Raw genomic sequence first — 19820 nt, forward strand, 5'->3', positions numbered from 1 at the left:
ACTTCACCCAGGTGTCTTCCTCCAACGTTTTTTCTAGTAAGACTTCAGAGCCTTCCTTCTAGCCTAAGAGGCGAGCCAAGGGGCTGGTCTGAAGTAGCCGCCCATCCCGATCCGACACATTTTTCCCTCTCCCCTGGGCGAGTTAGACGCGCACCGCGCCCACGGCCCCAGGCTTCGCTGGGGAAGCCGCCGTGTCAAGCTGGGCGCCGTGGTCCCGGCGGGTGGACTGCGGGCCATCTCCCTGCGCCTTCTCTGCAGGTGCTCCGCGAGGTGCAGGCCTAGCCCGGGGGCCAATGTCCCTGCGAGGCGGGGCCGGCGCTCCCTGACCTCCTCCCGCTAGCCCTCCAGGTTCTGCGCCCTGGGCTTGGCCGTGGCGGAAGGCCGCCGGGTGCCGCAGCCGAGAGGCGGGGAGCCGGGACACCTGGGGTAGTCATCTGCAGCCGCTGCCAGTGCGCGCCTCCCCCATGCTCCGCTGGGGGTGTTGATCTTCGCCTCTGTTGCGCTTTCTCTTTCACTTTTCTTTTCCCTGGGGGTTGGGACTCCCTGGGTTCGGGGCGCCCAGGGGAACCCCAGCCGACTCGCTCGCTGCCGTAGAAGCCCGACGCCCGGGAAGGGAGCCGGTGGCTGCCCTCGCCCGGCAGCGCTGCCTGCCACCCCCGACTCTGCAGCCCGGACTCCATGGAGGTACAGAGCTCGGCTTCTCGGCTTTGGGAGGGAAGGTGGTGGTGGTTGAAAGGGCGATGGAATTTTCCCCAAAAGCCTTCGCCTCGGGCGCTTCCCACCTCCGGCCAGACCCACTCGTCTCCCCCGACCCCTTGCCGCCCGGCCGCCCTGTCCACTTATGGGGAACACTTGACCGCGACTTCAGTTTTCGGTTGCGCTAGGTGCAGAGGTTTTTTTCCCTTCTGACCCTTATTCCTCTGGTGGGCTCTCCTCGCCATCCTCCGCTTCCAGAGGAGCGCAGATTGCTCGTCCACTTGCCGGTCTCGCGCAGCTCCCCCGGCGCTCCGCTCTTGCAGTGTCGCTGGTTGCGGGCGAGCGGGAGGCAGCGCCGGGCGCGGCGCTCCAGTGACTCCGCGCTGCCAGGCGGAGAGGGAGGGACCTACGCCTGGCTGCCCCCGCCAAACTGCCCGTTTCGGAACAGACGCGGTCTGGCAGCACAGAGCTCTGAGTTCTGCACCTAATCGAGCTCAGGAAGTTCAAGAAAGGTACCGCAGCTCTCCGCTTCTTCTCTGCCCCCGCCAAACTCCCTGCCTGCCAGCGCAAACGTGTATGTGAGCCTGCGCATCTGTCTCTACCTTTGTTTGCAAAATCAAATTACTCTCCTCTTATTTGATCAGGACACCTTGATGAGGAATTTGCAGGAATAGTCTCTGTTTGGCAATCAGGCCTGGGTCTCTATTAGTAGTTCCAACCCTGGACAAGCCACTTATCTCTTAGAAAAGCAGTGTTAGAAACTTGGAAGAAATGCAGGAGCTTGTAGTGCAATAAAATCCTTATTTAATGTGGCTTTAAATGAAAATCTAGTTCATTTTTTAAAGCGTTTTTGAGACTGCATGTTGCCAGGATATTCAGTTCATTTGAATTTAACTGTCATTCCATGTATTTAAAATTTTGTTACCTTCAACTTGTGTATAAAGCAAGGTTATTCTTAAATGGTGCTTATAACAGATTCCTAAATAGGGTGAGTCAGGAGTTTCGAAACTGGAAGTAAAGTGGTTGTCATTAGCTATTTTCCATTACGTTTTTTAAAGCTACTTTCTAATGTTATAACACTGGCAGTGGCATCTACTTGTAACTGATAGGCATCCTCATCTGGTCAGTGTCTAAAGAGGCTTTATTGACTTGATTGAATAAACAGATCAACTCTGTATAGTTACAGCATCCTGCAAGGTGAACTATTCTACTGAAAGCATCAAGGTACCATACAGATTAAAGTTTAAACTCCTGTCATTTTATTAAAAAGCAGTGTGGTGGGTGCAGTAGACAGAGGGAGGAGGTACAGAGGAAAACACATAAAGACATATAAAGGAAAGGACTGAAAACAAAGCAATAGCCATTTTAAATTTAAAAAGTGATGAAAAATTTTACGTTTTACTTAATAAAGTTAAGAAGTCTCAGAAAGTTCTGAAGGTTTATGATTGTGTTTTAATGTCACATCCTTATATTTCTCCCTCTGTTTTCTCCTCTCAAAGTTTAGTCATACTCAGAATGGCTTTTCCTGCAGTATCATCTGCTCTGTGACAGAGTGACAGAAGGGTTAGACTGGCCACGGGTCCAGAACCTCTGATAGGCAGAGTGTTCCCAATACTTTTGAATTCACTGCTCCCTGCTGATTTGGAGTGGGAACTCCAGAAACTGATTTGAAGCTATAGTTCTGGAGTTTGGAATTTTCCTGCAGATTACTGGTGGGTTTAAGAAAAACAATTTGATGCTTTTTGTTCTAATCCATGAGATTAATATATAAATGTCAGCAGCTATATCACAAGACAAAATGTTTGTCAATGAAATACATGTTTATAAACTTCTTTGGAGGATTGGGGAAAAACAGTGATTCAAAGTTTATTGAAATAGAATCTGATAATTGAAGGATTTTAAACCCTAGAATGTTCTGCATCTCAGGTTTGCTGGCTCTGAGTGGACTTCAGGAAGGCTGTGAAAGAAGTCCTGAAATGTTGTGTATAAGTGGATTTTTCTGAGGAAAATATCCATAACTCTAATCAGTTTTTTAAACGTGTCTTGGACCCAAAACAGTTTTTAAAACATTTTAAAACTTAGAAGGCTGTTCTTTTCTTCTTATCTCTCTTAGAGTTTACTGTTAAGTTTTGTTCATTATGTAACTATTCTTTTGAAGGTTAGTTAATGATAATACAGAGAGTACTGTCTTTAGGTCCACAACTTGAATTACGGGAAATACTATGAATCATAGCTAACACTTACTGTGTTCTTATTATGTACTGGAGTTGGTCCAAGTATGTATATATTTTTTAAAATGGTCATAATACACTTATGTGGTGGTATGGACTGTATTTTATAGCTAAGGAAATTGAAGCATAGAGTAATTAAATAACTTTCTCAAAGTTACAGAGCTAAATAGTGGTGGAGCTGGGATTTGAACCCAGATTTAAGATCAGTGGTATTTAGGAAGGATGATATTATTTCCATAGAAATATTTCCCACAATTTGACAGTGACAATCAACCACTATTCATTTTGATGCAGTGTTATAATGATAGAATGTTGGTTTTAAAGTAATGCTTATATGGTTCTTGTGTGATTGACATTATTATTTATATATTTAAAGATTAACTTTCTGATCAAGTAATATTCACATGAGTGTCTATATGTGTTTAGTTCCTTGGATAAATTTCTTTTCTGGTTCCCAAATGTAAAAATTTGTCTAATTTGCATCGGTTTTTACTGATAGAGCTTGACAAATAGTAGGCAAATGTGGATTGGTCTGTATGTCTGTATCTATCCACCTACCTATCTATCCAAGTAGAAGGCTTGGATTCATGGAGAGATCAGAGCAGAAGACTTTCCCGTTATATCACCACTGGAGTGGTGTAGTCAATGATTTGGGAAGTCCCCTTCTCAGAAGACTTTATGGTATGAGTGTTGACAGGAAGCCAGCTTCTTTCTTTAGGTCAATATTAGTTCTTAAATTTACTTACCCAGTGACTACAGATTACTACGTGAGACTTTTGAGGTTGAACGTGTTTGCTGCTATGCTATTGAATGGATTGGATGGAAAAATTCCATAGGGGAGTTGAGAGAACATTTGTAGTTTTAGCTTGCACTCTGTGTATTCACTACTATTTAATAGTGAATTTTACTAATTAACTATTATCAATTATATATATTTATTTCTATTTATTACTTTATGTCAAAGAACGTTATTCTTTTTTTTAAAGCTATTCGGTGCTGGAATCAGAAATAGGAAATAAGAGGCTCTTTGATCTCAGTTCAGTTCAACAATGTTATCTGTACACATTTTGTATCTGGAGTCAGGGTATGTGTATGTGTTTATTTTCCAGTGTTTTATCACATTCTGAGGGGAGTGATGTTTTGTGGGTCATTTTTAGAAGGGCAGAGAACTGTATATAGATCACATAAAAGTGGATAAAAAAGTCTGGATGCCTATTAGCTGATATGTTCTAGCAATACCTAGTTGTTTCTTCTCCAAATGCTAAGGTTCCTTCAAGGGCTGACAGGGTGCAGAGATGATCAGGAGAGTGACAGAAAGTATGTTGTCCAATAAAGGAATTGAAACTGAAAATGATCCTAGAAGAAGAAAATACAATGTTTGTAAGGTGGGTTGTGGGGAAGCTCTACTTATCACAGTGACACACGAAAGGAGCCCAGTGACACATTCAATGATCCCTTGTATCATTTCATTCTCCTCACTGGGCATTTTGCTCACATGCCTTCTAATAGAAATTTGAGAAACAGAATACCCCTTGCACACTGTTAGCACTGACCTCTAAAATTTTCAAATAATTACTCTTTAGTTGAACATTTTACAGTTAGAAATTTTACAATATAGTTTTCCAACTTCTTTGCTCTTCTTACTCCTCAGCAACAAAAAGAAGTATATAAATTTAAATTTAATTTTAAAAATAATTTTATTGGTGAAAATTATTCTTTATGTTATTTTAACTATTAGTACATAATTAACCAGAATGACTCATTAACTTTCTTTTTTTTTTTGGTGAGGAAGATTGGCTCTGAGCTAACATCCATTGCCAATCCTCCTCTTTTTTGCAGAGGAAGATTAGCCCTGAGCTAACATCTGTGCCCACCTTCCTCTATTTTGTATGTGGGATGCTGCCACACATGGCTTGATGAGCGGTGCTTAGGTCCACGCCAGGGATTTGAACCTGCGAACCCCAGACTGCTGAAGCGGAGCGTGCAAACTTAACCATTATGGCACTGGGCCAGCCCCTGATTAACTTTTGATAAGTAATTATTAGGCATAAAACTAAGCTATATTGGAAATATACATCATAGACATAGATGTGGGTAGTGTTGATAATGCTTTCATTAAAGGAAGTCTCTCCAATATCAGATCTTCAAATTGCCTTTTTGTTAGGTGCCCGGAAGAGGCAAGGCACATGACAAGATTCTGGATGGGGGCATGATGTGCCTTTCTTTGGTAAAATGGGTGAAGGGTAATTATGAAAGGGGAAGTGGGAAAGGAGAACTTGCTAGAAATTTGCTTGCCTCGGGCATATTTCAGGCATATCACTTATAAAAAGGGGTTCCTAAGGAAATAGTGGATCTGGAAGTTGGGTTCCTTTAGCACTGTCTCTGCCCATACAGACCTTGGAAAGTCATGGGTTCCCCAGGGGTGCCTGTTCTTCACTTTGAAGATCTCTAATCCAGTTCACCCTTATCACTCATCGCCTACCCTTGGTTTCTGGATTACCATGGCACATTGTGCTTAAAACAGTGTGTGTGTGTTGGAGCGGGTAAGTGAAGGTGGGGTGGACACAGTAAAGAACAGTCTGGCTGCTGTAGAGGCTCCCCCCTGAGAGCAGTGGGGATGCAGCTTCCAGCCAGGCTTGGGAGCCTGGAAAGCCTTTGGCAGCCTCGTCTCCTCTTCAGCCTCAGCTCCAGTCCTCTGTGTCTAGAGCTTTTCCTGCTTCTTGTCATCCTTCGTGTGTCCTGCTCAAAATGCCCACCCTCTATAACTTTGCTGCCCCCTTCTACTGCCCAGGCAGAATTATTTTCTCCCTTGTATGAATTTATTTGGTGTTGTCTACATTGCCCTATAATAGCTTTTATCTCTGTAACTTCATCTTATTATGTGTCTGTCTCTACAGTTACATTTTGAATAAAGACATGACCATGTGTCCCGTGTACCCAGCCGATGCTTGGTCACGTAGTTGACATAGATTGACTTCAGTGAGAATCACTCACATCATTCAACAGTTTGACAGCTAAGCAGAGGAATATAAAACAGGTGGGAAACATAAATAATATAGCAAAAACAATGTTGGGATATTATAATAAAAACAGTATTTTGGAGAAGTTAGTCGGGGGTAGGATTTATTAAAGCAAAAACAGATTAGACCTAAGGAAATGAGCTAGAAATCCATTGCAGCCATTCAGTTGTGTAGTCTCTTTCCTATTATCTGCTCAAACACATAGTCCTGGTAATTCATTCTTTTTCTCCATCATCATTTTTTTCTCTCTCTGATGGGTCTTTCCCATCACTATGCAACCATGCTATAATTTTTCCCATAAAAAAAATATCCTCTCTTGACCTCATGTTTCTCTCCAGCTACTGCCTATTTTTTCTGTCATCATTTTATAGGAAAACTTCCAAAGTCAACTGTATGTCACCTGTTTCTTTCTTCTCATTCTTTCTAGAATAAGCCAAGCTGTCATTCCCACTACCCCACTAAAAATGTACTTGTCAGAGGTACCAAGAACCCCCATGTTAAATCCGGTGGTTAGCACTTGATTCTTTCCTATCTGCCCTCTCGGAAGGACCTGAGAGTTCTTCATTTGGCTTTCAGGCCATCCTCCTCTCCTTATTTTCGTTTTACCTCGCAACACCTATTTCAGTCTCTTTTGCTGGTTCCTTTTTTCCCTAACCTCTAAATACAGGAGTCTTGGGGCTCAGTCTTTAGGCCTTCTCTCTGTCTGCACTCACTCCCTTGGTGATCTCATCCAGTCTCATGGCCTTTAATGCCTTCATATACTGATGATTCATCAATTCCTATCTCCAGTCGTGACCTTTCTCGGAACTCCAGACTCATATATCCAACAGTCTATTCAACATCCTGGTTGAATGTACTCATTGGATTCCTGACTTAACATCCAAAACCGCCTCTCCTACTGTCTTCCCTGTCTTACTTGATGGCGAGTCCGTTCTTTTAGTTGCATGGATAATCAGTCAATCTTGGACTTGTCCTTACCTTCTGTTTTTCTCACGTCCCACGTTTAATCTGCTATTAAATCATTTAGCTGTGCTTTCAACATATATCCCACATCCGACCTTTTCACCACCTTCACAGCTGCCACTCGAGTCCAAGCCACTGCTGTTATGTCTCATGGTATTACTGCAAGAGTTGGTTTCCCTGCTGCTACACTTTCCCCCCACCCCCTGCCAGTCTGTTCTCAGCACAACACAGCAGCCAGAATGTTTCAGTTATCTCTTTTCAATTATCTGCCCTGCTTGCATTAAACAAACAAATAAACTCACAAAACATAAAAGCACCCTAGAACCTAATGGCTTAAAAAACAATAATTTGTTATTTGTCGTGATTCTGTAATCTGGGCTGTGTTCAGCTGGTTGGCTCCTCTTAGCCTGCCGGGGATGAAACATCCAAGGTTTCTCCATTCATGTCTGGCCCCTCGGCTGGGCTGGCTGGAAAGTTATAGACTCCTTCTCTAGTTCGTTCTTTCTTTTCCATAAGCAGTAGCTCTTGTTAGCAGTTAATAGGCTGCTTCCCGCTCCTAGAGAGTTAGAGATCTAGCAATCTTTTGCGCCGTCTCTTTTGTTCAACTGGTGGTGCTTTTTTTTTAGTATAATTTTCTTATAAGCCTTCGGTGCTTCCTATATATTTTATTGAGGTTCACTCCATTAGAAAAAGACACACCCACAGAACTCTTAAGACAGGCTCCTCTTTACTGTGGCCGCAAGTCAGAATACTGTGGAAGCTCTTAAGGTTTTTTGAAGTGCTTTTGTTTTGCTGACAGTTCTATGAGGCACTACCTTAAATCTTTGCAAGATCTTTGTGAGGGATCTTCCAACCACACACTTGATTTGATCTTTAACCTGAGAACACATTGTACTAATAGACTCTGGATTTAATCTTTGCCCTAAGACTACTTCTTTCTTTTTTTTTTTTTTTTAATTTTTTTTTTTATAGTTGTATGTCATAGCTGCACATCCTTCTAGTCGCTGTATGTGGGACGCGGCCTCAGCATGGCCGGAGAAGCGGTGCGTCGGTGCGCGCCCGGGATCCGAACCCGGGCCGCCAGCAGCAGAGCGTGCACACTTAACCGCTAAGCCACGGGGCCGGCCCCAAGACTCCTTCTTTCTTTGAGAATCTCTTGCTGCCTAGAGAGGCAAGAATGGTAATAAGTATTATTTTCCAACCTAGCAAGTCCTGGATTGAACGGTTTCCTCTAAATTCTGCTTGAACACTTTAGTTCATCTTTCTCTTCCTGTAATTAATCCTAGGCAGCTAAATGACCCAATTATCACATTCAGAAATCCTCTTAGCCGGGCCCACAAGTTCATTAGATGCATTTTCTTTCTTCCTTATTATTGCAGGCGACAGTGTTGCCAAACATCTTGCCACTACATAACGTGAGGTGCCCTCTCTCCAGCCTCCGATAGTAATTTCATCACTGCCTTTTTAGCCTTCACTAACAGTGTCCTTGCTATCTTCAAGTGTCTACCCACCAGCTGGTCTCATATCAATTTCAGTGTCAGTTATTAATTGCTATGTAATAAACTAGCCCAAAATTTAGTGGTGTTAAGTAAGAACCATTTTATTTGTTCAAGGATCTCTGGTTATAAATTTGGACAGAAAACAGTGGCAATGACTTGTCTCTACCTCACAGTGTCTGTGGTCTCAGCAGGTGTGACTCCAGAGGTCGAGTACTGTCTGTGATGGCTCAAGACATTGGGTAATATATATGGGGCCTCAGTTCTGGCTGTTGGCTGGGTTCCTTTGTTCTCTTCCACTTGGTCTGTCCACATGGCTAGACTGAACTTTCTCACAGCATGATGGTCTCAGGATTGTCAGACTCCTTACATAGCATCCAGCTTCTATAAAAGAGGAAGTGGGAGCTGCAAATGCTCTTAAGGCCTGGGTATGGGATTCCCAGATGGTCACGTTTGTCTCATTCTATTGGTAAAAGCAAGTCAGAAGGCCATCCTAGATACAAGGGGAGAGGACGTTAACTCTACCTTTTGATGGATAATGTGTCATGCTTGTTTATGGAAGGAAGGTGCTGATTGATGGCTGCCATCTTTGGGGATTTCTGCCACACATTGTGACCCTGTTAAAACATTAATTAAGTCATGCCACTCCTCTATTCATAACCATCTCCTTCCTTCTCATCTCACTTCAATAAATGCCAGATTCCGTTACAATGGTCAGTAAGGCTCTAAGAGATTTGTACCTCTGTTATCTCATCTGCTAGTTTTCCCTTAGCTCGCAGATTCAGTCATATTGACAACCTTTCTATTCATCAACCATGCTGCTATATTCTTATCTAAGGGTCTTTGAACTTGCTGATTCCCCTGCCTAGAATACTCTTCCTTCAGGTGTGGCCCACTCCCTTACCTCCTTCAGGGCTTGGCTCAAATATCCCCTTTGCAGTGAGGCTTTGTCCTTCTAATTGTGCTCCCAGCGGCACTCTCTGCTTAAACTCTTCTCCAGATACCTATAACTATCTGACATACTACCAGGTTTGTAGTACCCTATCCAGAACTGTTGGGGTCAGATGTGTTTGGAATTCAGATTTTTTTCAGATCTTGGAAAGGTGATTGTTATGGACTGAATTGTGCTCCCCCTCATCCATATGTTGAAGTCGAAACCCTCAATGTGACTATATTTGAAGATAGAGCCTTCAGGAGGTAATTAAGGTTAAATGAGGTTATAAGGGTGGTGCCCTAATCTGATAAGGCTGGTGACCTCATGAAAAGAAGAAGAGACACTGAGAGTGGACATGTACAGAGAAAAAGACATGTGTAGACATAGTGAAAACATGGCTGTCTGCAAGCCAAGAAGAAAGAACTTATCAGAAACCAACCCTTCCAGAACCTTGGACTTCCAGCCTCCAGAACTGTGAGAAAATAAATTTCTGTTGTTTAAGCCACCCAGTCCGTGGTGTTCTGTTATGGCAGCCCTAGCAGTGCAGACTAATATAGTAATATAATGCTTTTACTATGTAACCTAATATAATGCCTTTACTATATACCGTGTAACAACCAAGCTGATTTAGGTAGCTCCCCCCAAATGAAATAAATATAGATTATAAATAGTCTTATGTCAGTTAAGTTCATGTTTTGTTAACCAATGAATTAAGCAAAAACTTGCAGTTTTTAGAGACTTTGATTTAATATTTTCAAATAAGGGACCATGGACTTATATATGTTTTATTTAATTATTTGTTTGCTAATTCCTGCCTCTCCCCATTGGAACATGAGCTACAGGAGAGCATGTATTTTGTTATTTTGTTCATTGCTACATCCCCATAGTCTGTCAGTGCCTGACATATGGCAATCTCTCAATAAATATTTGCTGAATAGATGCTAAAGAGTAGGGTATGTTAAAAGTAATGTGGAATAAAAAAAGCTATTTCAAGGAAGATCTAATTTATTTATACAGTTTATTTATTCATTGAATTGATTTATTTCCTTCAGCAACTAATAATTTTGAGTGCCTAGTATGAACCAGGCTCTCTTCTCAGCGCTTACTTGCCTTTCTTCAGTGGGAAGGGCAAAGTACAGGGAGGTGTCCCAGGTGACTTGAAGATGTTAATCTTGGGAGGCAGAAAAGTAAACACTGCAGGAACAGTTATGAGTTACAGCTAAAACGTGGGGTGAGGTGGGGAAATGGATGAACTTGATTTTGGAAATATCAAGACTAAGATGAAAGTGGAACATAAAACTGGAAGTGTCCTGTAAGTCATTAGAAGTACTAGACTGAAGATTGGGTGAGCTATTTTTACAAGAGATTTTGGTTTGTGAGCTAATAATAAAGAATTATTGACTGAAGCCAACTCTCAGACTATTTCTCCAGGAGGCAAATGTATGTATAGAATCTTTGGGGTCATGTAAGATCAGAGGGACTGTTACTGTTACTCTACTCTGAAAGAGGAAGTGTTCAGGAATGTCAGTTTCCAGGTCTTCAAAAGAGAATGTGAGGCTTTTCACACCTTCTAGCCCTTGCTTGCGTATCATGCTTACTTTGCTGCTCTCATGATGGATTTTATATCCCCCATATGCCAATTCTTGCATACTCATCGTTTATTTTTTTACTTAAAGTATAATTGACATATTATATTAGTTTCAAGTATACAAAAATAATGATTCGATATTTGTATATATGACAAAATGATCACCACAATAAACTTAGTCACCATCCATAGTTACAAAATATTTTTTTCTTGTGCTGAGAACTTTTAAGATTTACTCTCAGCAAATTTCAAATATGCCATACAGTGTTTTTTATTTATTATTTTTTTATTGAAGTAACGTTGATTTATGACATTGTATAAATTTCTTGTGTACATCATTATATTTTGATTTCTGCATAGACTACATCATGTTCACCACCAAAATACTAATTACACCCCATCACCACACACATGTACCGAACTATCCCTTTCACCCTCCATCCTCCCCCATGCCCCTCTGGTAACCACCAATCTAATCTCTGTATCTGTATGTGAGTTTGTTGTTGCAATAGAGTATTGTTAACTGTAGTTACCATGCTGTACATTACATCCCCGGGACTTACTTATTTCATAGCTGGAAATTTGTACCTTTTGACTCTCTTCACCCATTTTGCCTACCTCCCAACCCCTGCCTCTGGTGACCACCAATCTGTTCCCTGTATCTATGAGCTCTTTTTTTTTTTTAATGTACCTATCTTTAAAGAGTCCCTTCCTTTATGAAGTTCTCCTGGCAAAACCCCAACTTTACCTCCTCTCTAGGCCCTGGAAATATTGACCACATCCCTCCTTTGACCTCTCTCTACTTCTCTAATAGTATCTGCAGTATTTTACTGTATTGATTTGTGTTCATATTGCCTCTCTCCTCGTGTAAATGATAAAGGTGGTACAAAGGATGACAAGCATTGCGATGGCGGAGTTGGAGGGGCTGGTGTTTGGGAAACACTGTGTCCTTGTGTGCTAGCACCTGGCCTGGCACATAGTAGACCTTTACTAATGTTATTTTTGTTGTCAGTCATCTATTACAGATTGCTGAGGAGTCAAGTAATATAATATTCTGAGAAAAAAATTTGACTAGATTTCACTAGAAATCCATCACCAGTGATCTTGTGGCTGTTGGAAAATGATTCCCAATGTATTCCTTATTGTCAGGATCAGGAAGGAAAATAGAATTTCATGAGAGCCTAATTTGGGCCAGGGTGCAGACAGAAACCTTACATTCATTTTTAGGATGAAATTTATGAGCTTTTTAGATTAGTGTGAGCTTTTTAGAACTAAAAAAAAATAGGGCTGTTTGATATTTTGTGCCAGTTTTATTGAGAAGATAATTTTATAAATTGTAAAGTAAATGCTTCAATAAATGAAAGGAAATAGAAACAAGGCACACCCTATTCTCTAAATTCCTTCAAATAGAGATTCTTTCATTTTCTTTATTCTATTTGCCAAATATTTTGAAGAAAAAATTTCAATAGTAAAAAAAGAGAGAGAAATTTTGTAAAAATAGTGTTGTTAATATTTAATTAATTTAGTACCTCTTGAGAATTCAAGAGAACAAATTTACAGTCATAACATCTTTATTATGTCACTTTAAAATTTGCAGTAATCCCAAATGTCAGATAAAAAAATCTATATTTTAGGGGCCGGCCCGGTGGCGCAAGCGGTTAAGTGCGCGCGCTCCGCTGCGGCGGCCCGGGGTTCGCTGGTTCGGATCCCGGGCGCGCACCGACGCACTGCTTGGTAAGCCATGCTGTGGCGGCGTCCCATATAAAGTGGAGGAGGATGGGCACAGATGTTAGCCCAGGGCCGTCTTCCTCAGCAAAAAAAGAGGAGGATTGGCGGATGTTAGCTCAGGGCTGATCTCCTCACAAAAAAAAAAAAAAAATCTATATTTTATATCTTTAGATTGTACCACTGGAAAGTGAGATCCTCATTCTCATTATTTTGTGAAGGACCTCTAAAACTTCCGACATGTGGTTTTATGATGGCTTATTAGATTTGATTTTGAGGTATTTCTCTTCTAAGCTTTGATCTTTCTTAATTCAAAGTGCATTACTCTCAGCCTCTGCGGTTTATAAAGCATTGGCTTCCAGGCTATGGTCTTGAATCCAAGTAGGCTATCAACAGACCAGAAGCCCTCCTAAACAATAGCAGATATTTATCCAGCATTCTCTGTGCATGGCTCTCTGCCAAGTGCTGTAAGGGATAAAAAGATGAACCAAACATGATTCCCTCTAGGAACTTATTATCTAGTGGAGCAGTTACTATTTGTATGTGAAGAGCTGAGTTATCCAGTATACTGAACTACTGTCCATTCTCTAATCGTGCCATACTTTCCTTCTTTGCTAAACAAGCACACTATTTCATCCAATATCTCTTCCTTGCCCTTTTCGCCTGACTCCCTTACCTGGTCCAGAGGGTTCAGTTTGATATTGTTTTTTCTAGGAATATTTCCCTAAACCTCTAAGAGATTGGGTCAGGTATCTCTCATTCTTAACCTCATTAATAAATATTTTATTGTTAACATTTATTGTCAGTCAAACACTTTAACTTGTGTGACCCTCCCAAACTCCATGAAGTGCTCTCTTTATCACTTTTCAGATGATTAAACTGAAGCACCAAGAGTTTAGGTGACTTACCCAGAGTCCACAGTTAGGTGGAAATGGAGTTTGAACCCAGGTCTTTCTCCAAACCCTGCACTGTTCACCTTGTGAACAGTGCTACTTCACTGGAAAAACTAATAAGAGACATAACGATTAAAAGAGAGGAGATAAAATTATCATTATTTGTAAATGAAAGCCATGAAAATAAACAAATTACTAAAACCAATAAGAGAATTAAGCAAGATTGCTAAAAAGAAGATTAACAAAAAAATCAAAAGCATATTTCAATACTAAATAAAATATTACCTAACATAACACGGGCCGGCCTTGGTGATCTGGTGGTTAAGATTTGGCTCTCTCACCGCCACCACCTGGATTCATTTCCCAGCCAGGGAACCACGCCACTTGTCTGTCAGTTGTCAGACTATGGTGACTGCATGTTTCTGTGATGCTGCAAGCTGTGCCACCAGTATTTCAAATACCAGCAAGGTTACCCATGTTGGATAGGTTTCAGCGGAGCTTCCAGACTAAGACGGACTAGGAAGAAGGACCTGGCCACCCACTTCCCCCCAAACTGGCTATGAGCAACAAAAAACATAACCCAACAGTAAAACACACAGCACAAACTCCCCAGCAGGAAGACACTCAGGCCACAATCAAATAGAGTTTACTTGAATGTTGTATGAATGGTCCAATATTAGAAAATCTATCGATATAATCCTAGCGGATACAGAAAAAGTTATTATCAAGCTCAAAGAGCTTGATAAGAATAGACGGATCTTCCAAATGGATGAACAAATGAATAATATCTACTATATATATAATAAGATAATAATATATATAAAATATATCTAGTAAACATCATAATACAGAACTTGAAAAAGCATTTCCTTTAGTTTTGGGAAACTATGAACATGTCAGTTTCAGTGCAACTATTTAACAGAGTACTAAAGGTAATAATAACAGTTCATTTTTACTGAGTATTTACTCTCTGCCAAGCAGAAATCTAAGTGGTCTATGTGTTTTGCTTGTTTAAACAACAGTAAACTTTATTACGTTCTTTACTTATCTTTGCTTCCTATATCTTTTTGCTTCCTCCAAAAATAATTTCAAACAGGGTCAATGAAGGCTAAATTTTTCTGAGGTATTATATGCCTGTGAATATATTAATTTTGCCTGCCCATTTGAATAATGGTTTGCCTGGATATTTAGTTCTAGGTACAAGGTTTTTGTTTCTTCAACATTGTGAGGACTCTACTCCATTATCTTCTTGCATCAGTTGTTTCTTTCAGGAAGCCTGATGTCTTTATGACCTTTGTCTGCTTTCACTCCAGTAAATGTTTTTGAAGTTTCTCTTCCGCTTGCATATTTTTGATTGCCACTAAAATATGCCTGACTATGAGTATAGGTTTGTTTTTAATTTACCCTCTTTGCCACTCTATTATCTTCTTTATTTTGAGGTTTATGTTTATAATTTTGGAAAAATCTTGATTATTATTTTCTCATTTATTTCCTTTATTCTTTTTTTTTCAGACCACAAGTAGACAGAAGTTGAAATTTCACTTTTTGTCCTCCTTGTCACTTGACTCTTCCTTCATTTTTCCCCATCTAATTGTTCGTTCCTAATGCCTTCCCAGGATATTGTCTGATCTAATCGTATAGCTCATTCTTTCACTCTCCAGCAGTATTCAATCTGGCATTCAAGCTATCTAGTTAATTCTTTACTTTATCACTTGTGTTTTTTTGGTATTTATTATACCCAATTATTTCTTCACAATTTCTTGCTCCTGATTCATGTTTCCAAAATCCTTCTTAGTGTTCTACAAAGTATTTTTTGTTCTTTTAAATTCTTGTTTTATCTATTCCACTAGCCTTTCCCCATCTGGCATATATTTTTCCAGTTTTTGTCTCTCTTTTGTAGAGTTCCCCTATATATTCTTCCCCGTAAGCTTCTCTTTCTTAAATTGAGATCAACTTTGGCTAGCATTATCAGCCAAGAGGCAAAACCCTTGGCTCTAGCTTATAGTCCTCCAAATGTGTTGGTGTTGGGGTACCCTTCAGGTTGAAGAGCCTATATTGTTGCATTCTGGATTTAACAACTCTGTGACTCTCCACTCTTCCAAGGGTCCTTCCCAGTCTCTCGCTCTAGATACCCCTCTGTCTGGTGGTAATGGTGGGATGAGCAATTACTTGGATCCAAGGTATGGCAATTGTGTTGCCAATTTTTCACGTTCTGAGTGCCTTATAATCCAGGCCCAGCCAGCAAGTACCAGTCCAGGTTAACATGTGCAGTGAAGCAGGCATCTCCCAATCCTACCTTTCAGGGAAAATGAGGGAAGGAGCAGGATATAGAAACTAGAACCCTCCTCTCTGTCTCATCCTCCACTTCTGGCCCCCAACTCTGACCCTCTCTGGGCTGCCAAACTGAGATACAATTCCCTTCTCTTTCCCAAGGGATTTTCACAGATTTGGCATCAGTTCCTCAGCATGGCTTGGCATTCCACAAACTACCTTATTCCTCCAGAACCTACAGAGTGGATTTCCAGAGGGAGCCAGCTGCCCTTGCTGGTTCTTCATCTAACTAGGAACTGCCTGAGATTAATTGCTTTCCCTCCTCCTAACTGATTTATTCAAAAAGCAGAAGATATGTAAATATATGATGGTATTTGCTGTTATTATCCTCAAGCCACGTTGGGTAAAGATCCCAGCGTAAAATCAAGAGTGTGGTGGCTTAGCTACAATGTGAAGGAGATTGTGAAACTGCCATCTTCCCATTCCTCCAAGGTAGAAAGGTGCTAGTTGGGCTACAGTGAGTTAGGATGAAGCCCAGTTGTTTCAGAGCAGTTGTAGGTGGCTATTACTTTAGTTGTTCTGACCCATAAAGTAGCTATTTGGAAATAAGTTGAGTGATGTAAATTGCACTGTAGCAGAATTTTGCTGGTGGCACTGGTACTGGTGCAGGATAGTTAGAGTGAAACTAAACAATTCAAAATCTACTGATACTACCCTTTAGTTATAGTCAACACATATGGGGTTGTAAGCCCCAATCATATTGTACCTTTAGCTTTTAGGGATAAGTAGACCTTTTTTGAGATTGAAGCTAATATGGAGAGGTAGCACAATGCATAGCACATGCCTTGTGCTCCCTATTAACTGAATGAACTACTAGTGAAGAATTAAACTGGGAATCTAAGACATATAATAAACCCCAATTTTACCTCTTTGTGTAAAACTGAATAATACATTTAGTTTCTCCACACTTTTTTTCCCTTTTGGAAAATTAAGATGGTTAGACTAGAGGAATTCCCTCAGGTGTCAAATCTGATGGTTCTGATCATTAGCATAACATTTGATCATATGCTGATAACCAACCTGTGACCTTAATAGATGTACTTTGGCGCTGCAAGGGACTTTAGACACCTTCCAATCTAGCCTTCTTATTTTAAAGATAAAGAAACTAAGGTTAAGATACATGAAGTGCCTTGCTTAAGGTCACATAGCTGTCTGAAGACAGAACCAGGACCAGAGTACAAGTCTCTAGGCTTCTGATCCATTTAGTGATTCTGGTAAGATTAGAGGGGCTTCAAATTTCTTCAAGGAGCCTTCACTCTCAACATTACATGAACTATAGTTTTGGCAATTGTAATGGTCTAACGATGAATAGAATGGAAAGATGATAGTCTGCATGGAGTCTAGTAAAAGAAAAGGTGTTCAACACCACTGCCACAGTTTATACAACAAGTCCAAAGAGAGATCTGAATCTATAAAAATGAATGTATGTGGTCCCAGCACATGGTAGTGACACATTTAATGCTAGTTGCCTAGAAGGCTATGTTCTATAACTGAATGGAGATAATTTTCTATGTTGTATTCTAACCCAGATGATATATTCTACAAGACTTGCCAATTTCATTTGTTCCTGTTCTGTGTTTGTCAGATAATTTCCTCATTAGTAATTTGGTCATTTAAGTTAATAGTGCAGCCTCAGTTATTTAAGGGTGACTCTGGTGCAAAAATCAGCCACCCTCTTTTACCCTTTATATGTCTCCATGCCCCCCTACAAAAAAAAAAAAAATGCCCTCAAAAGAAATCTGACATCTTAGACTATCAAATGTAGCCATCTTTGGCATCCTGTAACAAGTACATCCAGCAGAAAGGGTCAAAATCTCAAAGACTGTTACAAAAGTGTAATCCCATACAAGGAATGAGGCACACTGAGTGTTTGATGATGTCTATATAGCACATTTTCTTTGCACAAGAGCTGAGGAGCATGGAAGAAGTGATAGAAAGCAAAGAAAGATGAAAAACAAAGATTACAAAGAAGAAAGGATAGTAATCTATTCATAAGAGTACTTTTGGTAACTACTATTGAAATAAGGGTATTTAATGAGACCAGTGAAAGAGGAGGTAAAGAACTAAAACTGATTAAGTCTCCTAATCTGGGAGCAGACATTCTTTTAACTGTGTCCCAGGTAATTACATGCAGCCCTAGCGGAGAAAAGGAACCAGCAGTGCCATAAAAGATAGACAAGTTCTGCTGTCCAGACTAGGGGAAGGAAGGCCAGCAGCCTCGTGGACCATACTAGAACTCAAGAGTCCAGGCACTCTGCCAGTTACCAAATAAACTTTATTTATAGAGACAGTCTGCCTCTTAGCAGTTTTACAAGCACTGTTGCTTTGCTATATGGACTTGAGAAGTTTAGTTTACCCGTCAGGAAGGAGCTCAGAAAGCAATGCTTTAGGTACAAGACATTTGGGACCACGACAGCAAATTTGTGGCCACTGTGTTGATTCAGAGATCCGATGTTCAGGGTAAATCACTTGATAGGTTTCATAAAAAGCCAAGTATTTGGAATGGGAGATACCAGAGGCCTAATGAGCAAGAATAATAAAACATTAGAACACTGACAACCAACTCCAGTGAAACTGTCTAGAGACTGGGTACTGAGGGATTCTGTGGTCTAAAGTGCTTCTGTGTTTAATAAAAGATCAGCTCTGCCTTAGATTTTCTTACTTAATTGTAAGTGTTATTTCTGAGGATTGTGGTAATTGTACCTCTTTGCTTCTGTAAGGGATGGGGGAGAAACAGTAGAAATGTTTGAATCCAGTTATTTGCCAGCAGGAGAAGTACTTCATAATTAAGCTGTTGTTTTCACTGATAGGTTATTATCAGCAGATAATAAGAAATGCACATCATTATAGATTGTCATACGGCATTTCACGCTACAACGGATGAGGTATGTTTTCCGTGGCAGCACCAAGCAATCACGTAGAGATTGGTGCCATCGTGGCTGTTATAAATCACAGCATACACTTTAATGGTTAAACAATTATCTATAGTGGCAGTACTGGAAAATTGTTTAGTAATGATTGGCTGATTTTTATGATGAAGAATCATTTTTATATAGATCTTTTTGTATAAACACCTGAAGGATTCAAGAGAAGAACATTCATTTTGAACACATACTTGGGAACTTTTTGTTTTTTAGCTCATTTATCTTTCACTGCAAATGTTTCAAGGGCCAGAAAGTCACCAAAACAGCTTTCCATATGTATTTTTAGAGTTTAAAATTATATTTATTTAGTATTTCTTTTACATGAAGATGTTGTGTTGCCTAATAGGACTAAAGAGGCCCAAACTGGCCACTACTAAATTCAGACCTGTCTAGTTTTCTTGTTGTTGGAAGCCACAAGTTAATAAGGGAATGACTTAGCCTATGAGATAAAGGAAAATATTTCTTTGTTCTTAAAGGGCCAAAGCTTCAAGCCCTCTCTCCTTTCTTTCTCTTTCCTTTCTCCTGGTCTTCTTCCTTTGTCATTCTTCTCCACTTAACTCTCTTCCCCCATCATGATTTTTATGTTCTTCAAAACTTAGCTCAAATTTACCAACTATCAAAACCTCCCCTTGGCTGACCCAGCTGTCTCTTCCCCTTCAGTTCTCCTGTACTAGGCTTTGCCCTTTTCACAGCAGTTTGACAGCCTTTTTCTTTGTGAGAATTTAAAAATCTTATCAAGGGGTATGTTTTCCCAACTAGACCATTGCAATCCAAAGGATAAAAATGTATGTTCCCAGTATTTGACCCAGTAAAGAGCTTGCACCAGAATGTAAGTCAATCGCATCACTAACACACATGTTTAGTTCACCTGATGTTTTTTCCATAGCAAGACTTTCCTGAAGAAGGAATTAGTGCAAGCTTTATTCACCGTAAACTGGCACTTTAATAACACTGAACTAGACTGTAAGGATGTTAGTGTCCACTTTGCTCTTGCCAGTCCTATGGGATTGTGAGGGATG

The 19820-nt window shown here is 40.4% G+C and overlaps 1 protein-coding gene across 2 annotated transcripts in view; it reads left to right on the forward strand.

Annotated features, from left to right (window-relative positions):
* The first annotated feature begins 387 nt into the window (after positions 1–387).
* IL15 (interleukin 15) overlaps positions 388–19820 on the forward strand; it is an 84510-nt gene continuing 65077 nt past the window's right edge. For both annotated transcript variants that reach the window (XM_058550119.1, XM_058550120.1), the window contains exon 1: positions 388–684. The gene's annotated coding sequence lies outside the window, so the exon portion shown is untranslated. The remainder of the gene's footprint in view (positions 685–19820) is intronic.

Source organism: Diceros bicornis, chromosome 11 (assembly GCF_020826845.1).
Source record: "Diceros bicornis minor isolate mBicDic1 chromosome 11, mDicBic1.mat.cur, whole genome shotgun sequence".
Classification (NCBI taxonomy): domain Eukaryota; kingdom Metazoa; phylum Chordata; class Mammalia; order Perissodactyla; family Rhinocerotidae; genus Diceros; species Diceros bicornis.